The following is a 14652-nucleotide window of genomic DNA, read 5'->3' on the forward strand; positions in this document are numbered from 1 at the left end:
TCACGTTTGGTGAAACCAGGAGAGAGACCAAAGGGCAGCTCAAGCTCAGCATTCCCAAGGAAACCCAGCTCTGCTGCAAGTCAGGGCCAGTCAGGGTTTCCATCATCTGAGTTGTTTGAAGCAAAAACCTTGACACAGGTGCCTTGGCCAGCGTTCCTGAACTGTGGAAGCAACAGCACGGGCTGGAGTGGGAGGACATGTGTTGGGGTAATAGCGGGTCTGCCAGCATTGGGTCAGCCACCAACGGCCTGATGCCATGGAAATCCTTTGCTCTGCACTTTTGGCCGGCTCCAGGTACCCCACATCCCTCTCACAGCCCAGTGGGGCTGTAGCAAGGCTTCAAGAACAGGTCTGAGAGTTTTGCATTAATTATTTATTTGACATCCACCATGTAAAGGAACACCATCGTAAAAAAGTTTTGCTTAAACTATTCCTGTCATTTATGGAAAGGGGGTGTTTCAGGAAAACTTCCAGAATTAGGGTTTTGTTTTTCTCAAACTACCACAGAGGCAAATGTAGTTCAGTGCTTGCACAGCACTCATTTAGGTTGGCTGCAAAAGACAGGAGATGAGATAAATGTAATGGAAACTACTGGCCCATGTAAGTTCTCCTGGATGACCTGAGCAAAATGAGCCACCGGGTATCTCTTACTAGAAGAAAACCAGAGATAGGGAGAGAAATCAGAACCTGGAGAAAAAAGAAACATGACAGCTGTAATCTGTTACTATTGCAACCTGATTATGGGATTCGTTGACAAGGTGGGGGACCCTTTCTTTTGGCATTAAAGTCTACACCTTGCTTCATGTAACCACAGGAAAATATCCCCAGGCATGTCAATCTTTAAAACTGATTCTTTCTTCATTTTTCCTTGAAAAGAGCAAACATACAACATGACTGTGAATAAAATAAGCTACACCACCACCTCATCATATTTTTTAAATGCTTTTATAGCAAAGAACTCCAGAACTTCCTGTGCAGAAATACCCTTATAAAACTATAGGGGATTAGCCTTAATTGTACTCAGGAGTGAAAAGTAAACACATACTTCAGTTTCCTTCTTAAGTTAATGTTTATAAGGAAACTATCTCCCAAACTACATTAATCTACTTCTTGACAGTCGAATACCCTATCAGCTTCCACGGGAGTTCACAGTAACAGCTGTGTGCTTGAACCTCGTGGAGCATGATAGAAAAGTGTTATTGTTAAGAACAAAATATCTCTTGGAGAAATTATACACTGAGCAGAGAGCAAGAGGAACTGGGTATAAGGATTATTAAGAGATGCTGGTGAGCTCTGTGTAAGAGTGACCTCTGACTTTGTCTCAGCATTCAAATGATGAACTCTCTCAAATGTAACTGTGTTCTCTGGAAGTCCCCCGTGTAAAAGGGGAAGAAGGGGAGATGACAACAGAGAGAAGAGAGGAGCAGGGAAATAGTAATGTAGGATAAAAACACTGAAAGAGAGTAGAAACACAGAAAAATTTACCACTGAACTGAGGGCATTTAGTAGAATAATAACTTCCATCCAGACTCTTGCAACAAGTTAGCTAAAAAAACCCCATACCAGCTATGTATGCAATTGTCCTGTCTATTTTTATCCTGTCATTTTCAGACTAAAATGACAAACAAATTCTCCCTTGAGACAGTATTCACAAGAAGCAGGAAATAGTGCTAATGTTGACCTAAATAAATAAGGCTGCTCCTGCGTAAGAATTCCTGCAAGGATCCTTTAACACAAGATACTTTGAAAACATTTGCTGCAAAACGCATGTGAAACCCTGGGGAACAAACAACCTGCTAGACACCATGGGCTCACTATCCCAATTTGGCAAGCAGGGTTGAGAGCTTCATAAGAAGAAAACGGGGGTACTTAGGGTAAGACTTCTGATGCCAAATCACAAGGTCCCAGTGCTCTCAGTTAGAGCACAGATGAATTTGCATAGAAAAAAAAGTATTATTTTGTGGAGTTGTACACGTGGTTTTGAGCTAAGGTGCACATGCAGCTTTAACTACGTCCTATGACAATTTGCATGATGCTTTCTGCCTCAGGTGGCGCTATTACCCCTGCTTAACTTTTTGATAGGGTCATTCATTGCAGTTAAAGACAGCAATTACACACTTACGCAAATGAGTTATGCGCATCTTTAGAGGCACCGTTTATTGAGGTGAATTAGATCCGTTGTCCTTATTCAATCTGAAGCTGTAGACCCGAGATCCCTTTCCAAAATCAAGCTTCGCAAAGGTAGAGCCGAGTCTAGAGGAAAATTTTGTGGAGGCTTATTTGGGATTTTATTGTAAACTCATCAAACGCAGCAGTGTTAGAGGTTGTTGGTAAAAATATTATTGCTACTCCTACTTTGTATTTGCATCATAGATTTGAAGATGTGTTTGCTCCATTTGCAGCCCACATACTGCTGCAGCATCCTTTCCTTTGCTCTACCTGATAACCTGTCAAAAAGGTGGGCTGCTAGGAAAACCTCCGCTGAGCAGCAATTAGCAAGTCTTCTGTTCCAGCAGAGATGACAAAACTGACTTTTGTTTTTCGGACACTTGAAGCCATAGAATGGCACAAAAAGGCTGTTATTTTCATTTAGAGCCCCCTGTAATGCTACCCATTTGCCTTAAAGATGTTCTGAATGGGCTCTATATGGAGCTTTTGGGTGCAGGGATGTCATGAACTAATCCATTCAGCCACCAAAGTCCTTTCTGCCTTTCACTGCATCCACTGGAGTTGAACTAGATATAATCTTTGCGTTTTCTCTTCCACTTTGTTTTCTGATGTGCTGTCCTGTTCTAACTATTCCTCACAGGAGCCAAAGCAACTTTTGTTTGTGACTCGGGGAACTTTATTGAATAAATATATCTAGAAGTGTTCCTAACACTGAACAGCACACAAACTTCATGATTACTTTTAGTGTCTCTTATTGAACTGAAAATATTTTAATAACCTGAAAGATTCTTCAGTGAACCATGCTGGATCTGTGCAATTTATAGCATATTTAAATATTTTTACATTGGTACCCAAGATTGAATTCCAATATTTCTCTTTTGTATCTCTGAGCATTTTAATACACTTCTGGGAACACTTACCTTTTATGATGAAACCAATATTTTCTAACGTAAAGTGGTGATTTCAGCTTAAGTGCAACCATATGTATCTTAGGGTAAGGACTTTTGGTTCTAAATAACTGGCTAATGTTAAGTGTCTTTCACAATGAAAATGTCTCAAACTACTATATACCAGGTTTCTTGAAGAAACAAAGACAAAGGGCAGAACAGTACAGCTTCTACAGTTAAGGATAAATACTTTGAGGCACAATTACAAATGGGAATTTTTTTTTCAATGAGAGTGGTACAGCTACAGAGATATGGGAGAAGCACAAACCAAATCTGCTTAATTTAATGAGCCTATCTCTCTTGGTATGAATTAGATCATGTCTTATTTTAGTTTACCAGTCTGATTACTGGTGGGTAATAACACTGCTAAACCTAATTCTACAAAACTATGCATATAACTTATTCCTGAATCTGTACAGCATAAACCCCTCATCAGTAGAAGCATCACATTTGATTATTTTGCTTCAGGCACCGATCTCAAATCTCTCAGAAAGCTGAATTAATCTTTACAGCTTTGAGGGACACTTTTGTGTCCATTTTACAAGAAGACAAACTGAGGCAGAGAGCGTCTAAACTGCCAGTAAATGACTCTGATAGTGCAGCTTGGTCCCTGAGCAGTTTACCCACAATAATAATGCCGGTCAAGATTTGGCAGTCCCAACACTTTTTTCCTAAGAAATATATAATGACTCTTCTCCCGTGTCTTCTGGGCATATTACTTTGACACTGGGAAAAGATCCATGTAAAAATATTTGTATCACAACATCAAGGATGTGCATGCATTCATGTGGCCTCACAGCAAAACACCGGCAGGGAGCAATTATTAATTCGGGGATAAAATGACTTTAGTTGTTCAATGTGTACGTAAATTAGGAGAAAAAGCAGAGGACTTGGGCAAACAGTGAGGGAACAGCAATCAGATTTTCCAGCTCTTAAGCCTTCTCAGACTCACACTGTCTGCTCTAAAGGTTAAGAGTCACCTGTGGATCACAACGTGTTTCTTGTACATTTAGTCCATGGCCTGCACCCCGGGGCAGTGAATTTGGAAGTTTTATAGAAGAGCCACGGAATCATAGAATAGAATAACAGAATACCTTAGGTTGGGAAAGACCTTTAAGATCACCAAATCTGACTGTTAATCCAGCACTGTCAAGCCCACCACCAAACCATGGCCCCATGTTCCACGTCTACTTGTCTTTTAAACACCTCCAAGGCTGGTGACTCAACCACCTCCCTGGGCAGCCTGTTCCAATCCATGACAACCCCTTCTGTGAAAAATTTTTTCCTGGAATCCAATCTAAACCTCCCCTGCTACAGCTTGGGGCCATTTCCTGTTGTCCTATCGCTTCTTAACTTGGAGAAGAGGCCAATCTCCATCCTCACTACAGCCTCCTTCCAGGGAGCCCTCCTTTTCTCCAGGCTGAACCCCCCAGCTTCCTCAGCTGCTCCTCATAGGTCTTGTGCTCCAGACCTTTCCCCAGCTCTGTTGACCCTCTCTGGACTTGCTTGAGCACCTCAATGTCTTTCTTGTAGTGAGGGGCCCAAAAATGAACACATAATTTGATGTGTAGCCTCGCCAGTGCCGAGTATAGGGGGACGATCACTGCCCTAGTCCTGCTGGGCACTCTGTTGTGGATACAAGCCAGGATTCCACTGGCCTTCCTGGCCACCTGGCCATGCTGCTGGCTCATGTTCAGCTGCTGTCCACCAGCACCCCAGGTCCTGTTTCACTGGGCAACTTTCCAGCCACTCTGTCCCCCGCCTGTAGCGCTGCTGGGGTCATTGTGACCCCAGTGCAGGACCCAGCACTTACACCTTGTTGGCCCCCATAAAACTGGCATCAGCCCATGGATCCAGCCTGTCCAGATCCCTCTGCAGACCCTTCCTGCCCTCAAGCAGATGAACACTCCCACCCAGCTTGGTGTTTTCTGCAAGCTGACTATAGTTGCTCTTGATCCCTTCGTCCAGATCATCAATAAAGACATTAAACAGGACTGGCCCCAACACTGAGCCCTGCAAACATCACTTGTGGCTGGACTCCAGCTGGACATAACTTTGTTCACCACCACTCTTTGGGCTCAGCCACCCAGCCAGTTTTTACCCAGCCAAGAGTACATCCATCCAGGCTGTGAACAGTCAGTTTTCTCCAGGTGTCAAAGGCTTTGCTAAAGGCCAGGTAAACAATATCCACAGCTTTTCCCTAATCCACTAATCGGGTCACCTTGTCACAGGAGACCAGGTTAGTCAGACGGTCACCAAGGCAGGGGATGTTGCTGCCTGTGAGCCAGCAGTGGTTGTGTCACTCACCCGGTGCCTGCTTTCCATTTGTGACTGGGTATCCTTCTAAACCCTACCTTGTCTTAGAGCTACAGGAGCTGGGTAGCAAGATGAGTGCAGGGCTCATCCCCTGAGCCCCCGTGGAGCTGGGGTGTGCTGTGCTGGGTGGCTGGAATCACATCTGCCCGGGCGGGCACTGGCAGCAACCCTCACCTGCGGAGCCCTGTGGTGCTGGGGGCCCTCCGTGCCACGGCAGCCATCCCATGCTGTGCCACCAGCCTTCTGTCTTTAATCAGGCTTTTCATCAATCAGCACTTGGGACAAAGCACAGGCCTGAAGAGTAGACGATGCATGCCAATGTTTTCCGATCTTTTGTGAGTGACTCATTTTTTGGGCAGCCTGCCTTCCACGAGGAGGAGAAGGCAACTACCAGGGAAGGGAGGTGGGAAGATTCAGATAACTACAATAAAGATAATTCCAGATTATTTGTCAGCATAACTCAAGATGTCTATCATTATCAATAATTTCGGTCTCTGAGGTCTGTGCAGTTACGCGAGAAATGAAACTTGGCCCAAGGTTTCCCTGGCTTTCAGTGGGTTTGATTGTTGGCTTAAATATGCAGTTGCTGTGATGTTGCTGTCTCTAATAATCTTACATTTATCTTTTTTTCTTGTGTTTCTCACAAGTCTTTTGACATTCCTTGCTTAGGAGTAATCCCCGCTAAACCTTAAGTATGTGTCAGTACTCCGAAGGAAAAAATCTGGGAGTAAAATCTAAAAGATAAACCATAAGGTGAAAAACAGATGATTAATTGCAACTAAGTAGGTAAGAAGAATGTCATGGAATACCAGTACTTCTCAATTATTTAAACTTAATCAGGAGCATATAAATCACTGTATCTTAGCATGACACCTTCCTGTACCACTAAGTCTCTCTCAAAAAATGTATTTTGGGTATTGGTCTAAAGAGGGTTCTAAGAGAGTAGGGCAACACAAGACAGAACAATGGCAAGATGAAATGATTCAAACAAAAGTTATATAGTTAATTAACAACATAAAGCTACATAAAGAGCCTCCAATGAAATTTGAAAAGTGCAATCTGGATTCTTAGCTGCTTAAATTGACATAGCACCATGGCTTTGGGGAGCTGATCCACCTTGCACAGAATGTCTTGCAACCTTGCATCTATCTAAGGTGCCTTGGGCCTCTTATAGAAACAGTAAAGGAGAAAACCAAACAAAAACTGTTCAATTCAGTCCAGTGATGGCTTGACTAGATTCATAACTAAATGAAGCTAATTAGAAATTTTTGTCTGACCTAACTCTTTATTATGATAAAGGCTTTTTGTTGTGCAAACTGATTAGTAGACCTTATTCTCTGTCACTTATATTTACTAATCTAGATAGCCAAAAAGTGCTGATGAATAACCCGTGGGCTCTGGAACTCATCAGTATGGAGAGGACAGAGATCACAGACATGTGAAGTAAATAAGTACAATGTGCCAACGTTTTCCAACCTTATGTGTGCCATTTTATAAATTTGATCTTAAGTTAGTCTTCCCACTGCAGCCATGTTGGCACCATCAAAAGCAAGAAACTTCTGAAATAATTTTGTCCTTATGTCAGAGTGCACACTAAGCCCTGGGAGGTGGTGCTGTGTTTTATGGAGGGAGGCAGGAAATTGCCTCTTCCCGGGCCAGCCAGAGAAGCTGTCGGCAGCATGTGGGCTCTTTCTAGCAGCTTCTCCAGAGGAAACAGGGTAGGATGGGAGCCCATGGAGCCAGGAGGGATTAGGTGCAGGTGACACCTAAGTTTTCCGTGTGGAAGGCAGGAAATGCTAATGGGTAAGGAGGTATTTGTTGGGGGTCAGCAGCAGAGAGGGCACCGGGAGAGATGACAGTGAGAAGGCCCCAGTGGGAAATGCTGTGCCAGTCCAGTACAACAGCACCTGGGGAGATACTGGTGCCACAAGACACAAGAGTTTAGGTATCTCAGGTGCATCTGGGCTGCAGGCAAGAGGAGGCATCTCCAGGTGTTGACTCCAGCGCAGCTCCAGATTCTTAGGAACAGATTAAAATCTAAGCCTCTCTCTTGGACCTCAGCCCTCGCAACCTGCTTCTCCTCCCAAAGCAGTCAAGGTCGAGATTCAGACAAGATTTTCCAAGTTTTCCTTATGGAGGCATGGCTGGTGGTCCACACTATGCTCTGGCAAGTCCTGCAGCCTGCTCATGGGATGGGAGGCAGGCAGGGCATGGTCCCCCTTCACCGCTTCGCATCCCCACAAGCCCAGGGCTGCCAGGCAGAGGAGAGGATGGGCCAACATCTGCAGGAGTGGCAGAAGGGCTCTGACAAGTGAAAAGGCTTTTACTGATCTGAGGACTGTGGCTATGTAAAGGAGTGTCATGTCCCAGAACGAAAGATTGGGCATCATGTTGACCTACTGCCTCCCAGTCTTTCTGTACAAATATACGTATGTGAGTAACACATGTTTACATGCGCCTGTAAGCTTTTTACATGGAGACAAAGACTGGCCATAAACCAGAATAGAAATGCAGCAATTCAGAGAATAAGAACTGGAGTTTAGAGAATGAGAGCAGTGGCACAAGAAATGGTTTCTTTCAGCTCCTGATGCCCTGTAGGTTGAAATGAGCTATCTGAAAACTTTTTGCCAGAGGTGCACTGGAGGACCACTGTTAGCATAGGTGTTACAGTGAAAACATGTTATTTGCATGAGATAGGGTAAAAAAAGTCAGGAAGGCTCCACGTCTCTGCCATGCTGTCCTACAGATGTGACCCTTTCACGTGCAAGGCTTTTTGTTTATAGGAATAGGTGGGACTATGAGAGCGGGATCTGAAGTGCTCAGTGTTTTCCTCAATCTTATCAAAAGCAAAAACTGAAGTCAACAAAAATAATTTAATACACAATCATTATTTCCCACACAGAAATTATGGCTAGATTGGTAAAAACATTCTCACTTAACCACTCTCCCAGACAATACACAGTTCAATGGCCGAGTACTAAGAAGTGACAGTGCTTCTCCCAATAAAATTGGAGCAGTACTACAGTGTGTAAAAACCACTGTAGCTGTGCAATCTCAGACTCCCTCACCTTCTCCTCCTACACATGCATGGTCTATAAAGGATGCAGGTATTGGTGAGACAGACAGGAGCGTGCAACATGAGCCTGGACACCCCAGAACAACTCTAAACCCAAGCTGCTTCATGCTTCCCCATGCCCTCCTGGACAAGCCATCTGATCTCTCCTCCGAGGAGACACCAAGAGCTCCTTACCTCCTGGAAACCCTGGGAGGATGCAATCTTCCATCTGCAGGGCATGAAGGTCCTGCCACCACGGAGATTCTCTAGTCAGACACACCAAAGCAAACACACCAGTGAACAGAGCAGAGAATTCGTACAGATGTAAGGTGTTGGTTGTGTAACAGCCCAGGTGATTTACGTTTGCTATCTACAGATAGGGATGAGACATGGGTTGCCTGCAGCTTGCATGCTCATACATGCACACCCAGAGGGGGAGTAAAGCAGAGCCCTTGGAGATCAGTCAAGGCAGTGATTCAGAGGCAGAGCAGCACGTGTAGAGTAGGTAGCTGCTAGCCAGGTACTTGTTGGGTGGGCTTGGGCTAATTAAGCTGATTGGAGAAAGGAATCAAGGATCCAGGAGTGAGAAGAGAACAAAAATGCAAGTCAAAATTCAGTGTCTGCTGACTTGATGCGTAATTTTATGGCAGTTTACAGACCTGTGTGTGAGAACAAAGTGGAGAGCATCTATTTTTATGTTGTGGAGGGATGCTGAGCTGAAGACGAGACTTAGTTCATGAAACACAGTTTGGCTTCTTTTTAGTCTTAATCCTCCTCCTGCTACACACTCCTCTGTTCAAAACACCACACATCTTCATAACAGTGCTTGTGTGCAGGGTAGCCTTGTTTTGTTACAGGACTGGGTTCAGGGAGGAAATTGGTTTCTGATGCTCAGAATGGCTTTGTAAATGAATGATGAATGAAGATGCAAGCAAACTGGGAGATACAGGGAAGAAATTGATAAATAGGAGAGAACGCTGTGGAAAAAACCCAAGAGGATCTGAATTACTTACACAAAATACACCAGTAATTTGTGTGCTTGTTGTGAGGTATCAATGGCATCTCTCTCCCTGCTGCACTGAAACATGCTTTATATGCACAAATAAAGGAAACTGCCATCCACCCCAGTGTTTTTGTTAGTTTTAGAGAATCCCCACATTTAATTTCCAAGCTTGAAGGGAAATAAGGAATCTGGAGCTCTAGAGATCATTGCTGTTTCCTTTCAGAGCAATTCTGCATGTTTGACATCTTATCTATTGTTTATGTCAGGCAAACAGAGACTGGACAACACAGAGTGGGCTGCAGCGGTGAGACGGCGAGTGAATACCTATGAGCCTCGGTGATTCATCATTCCAAGGAGCTCTTGCTTTAATCACAGAGGGCTGCCAGGTGAGGAAGACCATGAGGATTTATGACTTTGGGGCAGAGTGACATCTGTCCTAGGCATTGCAACCCAAAACTACAAATCAAGGCTTTTATTAGAAAGTGACGGCATTTCACGGTGAAGGGTTGAACAACCAAACGCTCCCCAGCACTGAACTGCCGTGTGAAAGAGCAACCCTGCCTGACCCACGGAAAAATCAATCTCAAATTAAAGCTTTTTCAATGGCCGAGAGATCCATCTGCAGGATCTTCTCCAGCTGAGGTAGTCTCGCCTTTCTGAGTGTTGGGCTTCCTGTTTTGTCACAGACATAAGAAGTGTGGAGTTTAGTGCTAGGACACTGTAGGCAGCAATTAGCCATGAAGCATCGCCCAGCGCTGCCGTCATCCCTCCATGGTCACTTCGTCTCACTGCTCCACTTTCAGAGAGACCTTTTTACCCCCCATTCTGCTGTTTTAGATGATGTTTGGTGTCTGTGTCACCTTTTACATAAGGCTGACGCTCCCTCCACAGCTGCACTTCTCCTCTACCACAACCAGCTGGGTCCTGTCTGCAAGCAGCAATGCCTACAGGTCATGGAAAAATGGAAGCTTCCCTCAAAACTGGGGGTGGGAGTGTACAGCTAGAAATTAAGAGACCTGGGCTCTATCATCCCTTGCAATATTCACACCTGCAGATGAATAGTCTGTTATCTGTGGGACTTGGTTTCCCCATCTCTGAAATGGAAAAGCTACCTTTCTGGAGGGATTATTAACAAAAATGGATTGGAGGCCTTCAGCCAGGAGGAGATACAAAAATGCAAGGTATTAATACGGGTAGCAGCCATGGCCTGATTACCCTCAGAAATAAAGAGAATGAACTAAAGGAGGGACATAGTGATTGCTTTCATATCTCCTACTGCACAACCCTCTGTATAAACCAAGAAATGCATTTTATTTTAGCAGCAGGACCTGCCCTGGACAGAGCAGGGAGGTACAGGGGGACCTTATGCAGGGCCCTCTCCCAGACTGACCTGCTCCAGCAGAGGTGATACCTGCCTTCTAGCCTCAAAGAAATTTCCATGGCAATCGCGTCAGCCCTATTTTAATCACTTAAAGCTGTGAGCCTTTCCACTCTGCAAACACTCAAATTGTCAAGATGTCACAGCCCATACCTTCTGCAAGGACTGAGCCATGTGGCTGCTGAGGTGGCCACTGCAGAGCTCCATCAGGGTAGTTTAGGGCTGGATGATTGGTCTGTTTGATTTCGGTTTTCAGTAGCTGTAAAAACAGCACAAATACTTTCTTTCCAGCTGCGTGTCCCGCAGTTATTTGTAGAAAGCAAAGTCAAGGGCAGTTATGTTCACAAGTCAATGCCCATTTTGTCATCACAAGTCTGTGGAGCTGAGAGCTGATACAGGATAATGGACGCCCGGTGCTGCAAAGGCGATGCTTTTCTTCAGAGAGAACACGAAATCCTGTGTGAAGCCCATTATGCTGCCGTGGTGCCTGCTTTGCTGCCTCTGAGGAATGCTTGGAAAGAGGAGGGTCACCACTCTCAGAGCTGCTGGAGGCTGCCACTTCTCACTCTGCAGTGGTTGACTGGGCTATCATTAGCTGGTAGGAGACCAAGCAAAACGCTCACCTCCTGAGAAAGGCAACCTGCTCAAAGCCTTAGGGCTGTTTGTAATAACACTCTGCTACTAGACTCCATTTGCTTTCAAGGGTGATAAGAAATAAAGCATTTGGGGAAGGAACTTTTGAGGAACTCAACCACTTGAGCTTTCGTTGCAACCTCATGGCATAATTTTACCATTTTATTAGGAAATAGTGCTATTTTTTTTCTTGAACTCGAATCAATTGGAAAGGTAACATCAGTATCCAGAATCACCATTCAAGTTTCTGTATGGAAGTATCCTCACCTGCAACTTCTAAACTGTTATGTCAAAATGCTGGTACAACACATTCCTACTTCTACTTTCACTTCTGCAGTGGGTCACTCTACCCACCCCATATGCTATTTCTGAGGATGTGATTGTTTTCCATCATGGATGGGAAAGATGAGAACTATATTCTAAGCCATTACTGTGGCTTTACTCAGTTATCAAGGAAAAACATTAAAGATACTTTGACTCTTATATAAAATAGACCAGTATCAAACAAATACTTTTATTTTCTCTTCATTTCTAAGTGACAAGTCAGCAGCACATTTGAAGTTCCTACAGTAATGTGAAACACATTCTATCATTTTCTTTGGAAAAGCATTTCCTGTGGTGTTGCCTCTATATGTACAAGGCAATTGTTTACATGGCTAGTTCCTAAGCTCTATACATTTCCATCTGAAAGATCAGAAAAAAATGGACAAGCTTGAAAATGTCATCTCAGTTGGGACTTTGGATCACAGAAGGTTCTTAATAATGACAGTGGTTCTTGGGATAAGATGATGGAGAGTTTGAAAAAGAAAAAAAAGGTGATATTGTCAAGGTATTCCTGGTGACTTTGAGGAGAGTTTTGCAAAGATACAACAAAGCTAATGGTGCTGTGGACTGTGATGCTCCAAACTGTTTATCAGCTTAGCACTTCTGGTCTGGAGAAAATCTGAATTTTTCCTGTTTTCCTGCTCTTGGAAAAAAACAGATTCCAAAATCTGCCCTTAGAGTATTGCTAATGTTTTAAAGACCTGAGATCCAACCAGGGGGTGTAGTTAATATTTCAGTAACATGCCTCATACGGTTTTCTTCACTTCTTAACCTCCAAAGTGGTACAACACTTGCAACATGTAGTGTCGTGGAGAGGCACCAAGAATGCTGCACATACAATAGGAAAAATGCAGCAGTGACACACACACATCTATAGCTGTGTATATGCACACATGCTGCCATTCAGGTGAGCTCAGGCAGCCTGAATTTCCCAGGCTTCTCTCAACCTTGGAAGATTTTTCCTGGAGCTCATAACCTGCCCCTCGCTAACAAGGCTGGGTCTGGGGAATGGACCTTCCTGTGAGTATCTTCCATCAGGCTCACCTTCCATCCCAGGTGGTGTTAAGTAAACACTGGCTTTTAACCCCTGGGGGATTGAACTATTGAACCCGACCTTTGTACCCAAAATACCTTCATAAATAAATGCTTGAATAACAAGGGAGGAGAAGATGGAAGGATTCAGGGGAAAAATAGCACATGCAGAACTCAGCTGAGCTGTCTGGTCACTAACTACATCCTTACACAAAGGTGATTGGAGAGGTTTCGTGATGGATGACATCATTCACAAGAACTCTGTCTTGGAGCTGTCAGCACAGAAAGAGGTCCTTAAAATTCCGGGAGCTGAAGCCTTGCAATCCATCAGGGAAAGGAACACAGACATCCACCCTCCCCCTTGGCCAGCACAGGAGCCCGAACGGTGAGCATAAGTCACAATCATTTTGTTTGTGCAAAACTCTTGGCCACGGAGTCACAAACAGTGCCTGGGTTAGTGTGTGCACGCTCTTGTTTGTACTGACGAGTGTATCTGTACACAGGGACTCCCAAACTCCTGGTGTGCTTTTCCTACCTGGCAGCAAACTGGTCAGAGGGAAGATGCTGCTGCCTGTGGTGGGATCACTCTGTCATGGAGAACAGCGCATTCCTAACTGCAAAAATGATGGATTTCATAGAACATTTTGGAAATGAGATAAGTGTTGTGCAGGCTTCCATTTGTAGGCATTCAAGTACAGTTGTAACCCAATTAATTTTTCTTTCCCCCTTTTGATTGTCACCCATCACATAGGGTGCAGAGCAGGCATGGGTTTTGTCTGCCTTTCTTTGGATCTCAGCAGCCTTAATTTTTAATTGAAAGCCACACTTACTCCAAAAAGCCAGACGAAACGGATTCAAACTTCACTTCTTTGACTGAGCTTTGAGTACTTTATATTAGTTTAGACTAAAATAAAAAAAGTGATCTATGCAATGCGCTCCCTCTTCAGAATGTTTGGGGAACTTTGCAGATAAGACCCACCTTTTCCCCCTGCAGCCCTTGGTTGCTTGGTCTGGTTCCCATCCTGCCCATGCTGGCTAAACACAGACCAGTTCCTAGCAGAATAAACAGCTTTTCTCAGTCAGTACAAAAGCGTGTGACTTCTTTGCCTGAATTCTAAATTCTCCACAGGTTACACCTGTGGCCAATATGGCCTGAGGGATAAAGCAATATGAAAGCAGGTCATTACTTGAGTAAACATGAGACGATGCCATGAGAAAGCGTTTGGCTCACCAGGTGGCAGAGAGAAACAGCAGCATTATTCTGCTTCTCTCCGTTTCTTCATCGAGATGGGCACCACTGGCCATTTTTCACATCACACAGCTGTCCTCCCCCACCCCCCTATGGACGAAGCTGTGGTTTTGGGAATGATGTAATCCAAGCAGGCGTTTGGGCTCAACATCTTTTTCTCCCACTGGTTTGAGGCACCAGCCGGGGAACGCTGCAGTGAACAGGGCTGGCATTTCAATGCAGAGAACAGAGGGCAGTTGGCTGAGGACAGGTCATCTCATCATCCCCCATTTACCCAGGGGAAGCCAGGGCAGAGGTGTCCAAGTGGAGGCACGTACAGTGCCACAGCTCAGAGTCCCTGTCACTTAATACTGACTTCTCTGGGCTGAAGGGGAGCTACCTGATGACGGGAGAGGACTGGGGTGGGTCCCCAGCCCCCTTCACACAGCCAGCCCCCAGGCTGGCAGGATCTGCTCGCTGACCTTTCCAGGAACGGGGCTGCATGTCTGAGTGAAGACTCACTCAGATCAACCCCCGTGACTCTGGATAAATGAAACACTTCGCCGT

General features: G+C 44.7%; 1 long non-coding RNA gene across 1 annotated transcript; it reads right to left on the reverse strand.

Moving 5' to 3' along the window:
• Positions 1-11991: 11991 nt before the first annotated feature.
• LOC113978395 lies at positions 11992-13237 on the reverse strand. Its single transcript, XR_003537559.1, has 2 exons — positions 13068-13237; positions 11992-12185 (listed from the first exon to the last, which is right to left on the reverse strand). It is a non-coding gene; the product is annotated as an uncharacterized LOC113978395 (long non-coding RNA).
• Between the last annotated feature and the right edge of the window lie 1415 nt (positions 13238-14652).

This window comes from Neopelma chrysocephalum, unplaced genomic scaffold, assembly GCF_003984885.1.
Source record: "Neopelma chrysocephalum unplaced genomic scaffold, ASM398488v2 Primary Assembly neopelma1_323, whole genome shotgun sequence".
Lineage (NCBI taxonomy): Eukaryota > Metazoa > Chordata > Aves > Passeriformes > Pipridae > Neopelma > Neopelma chrysocephalum.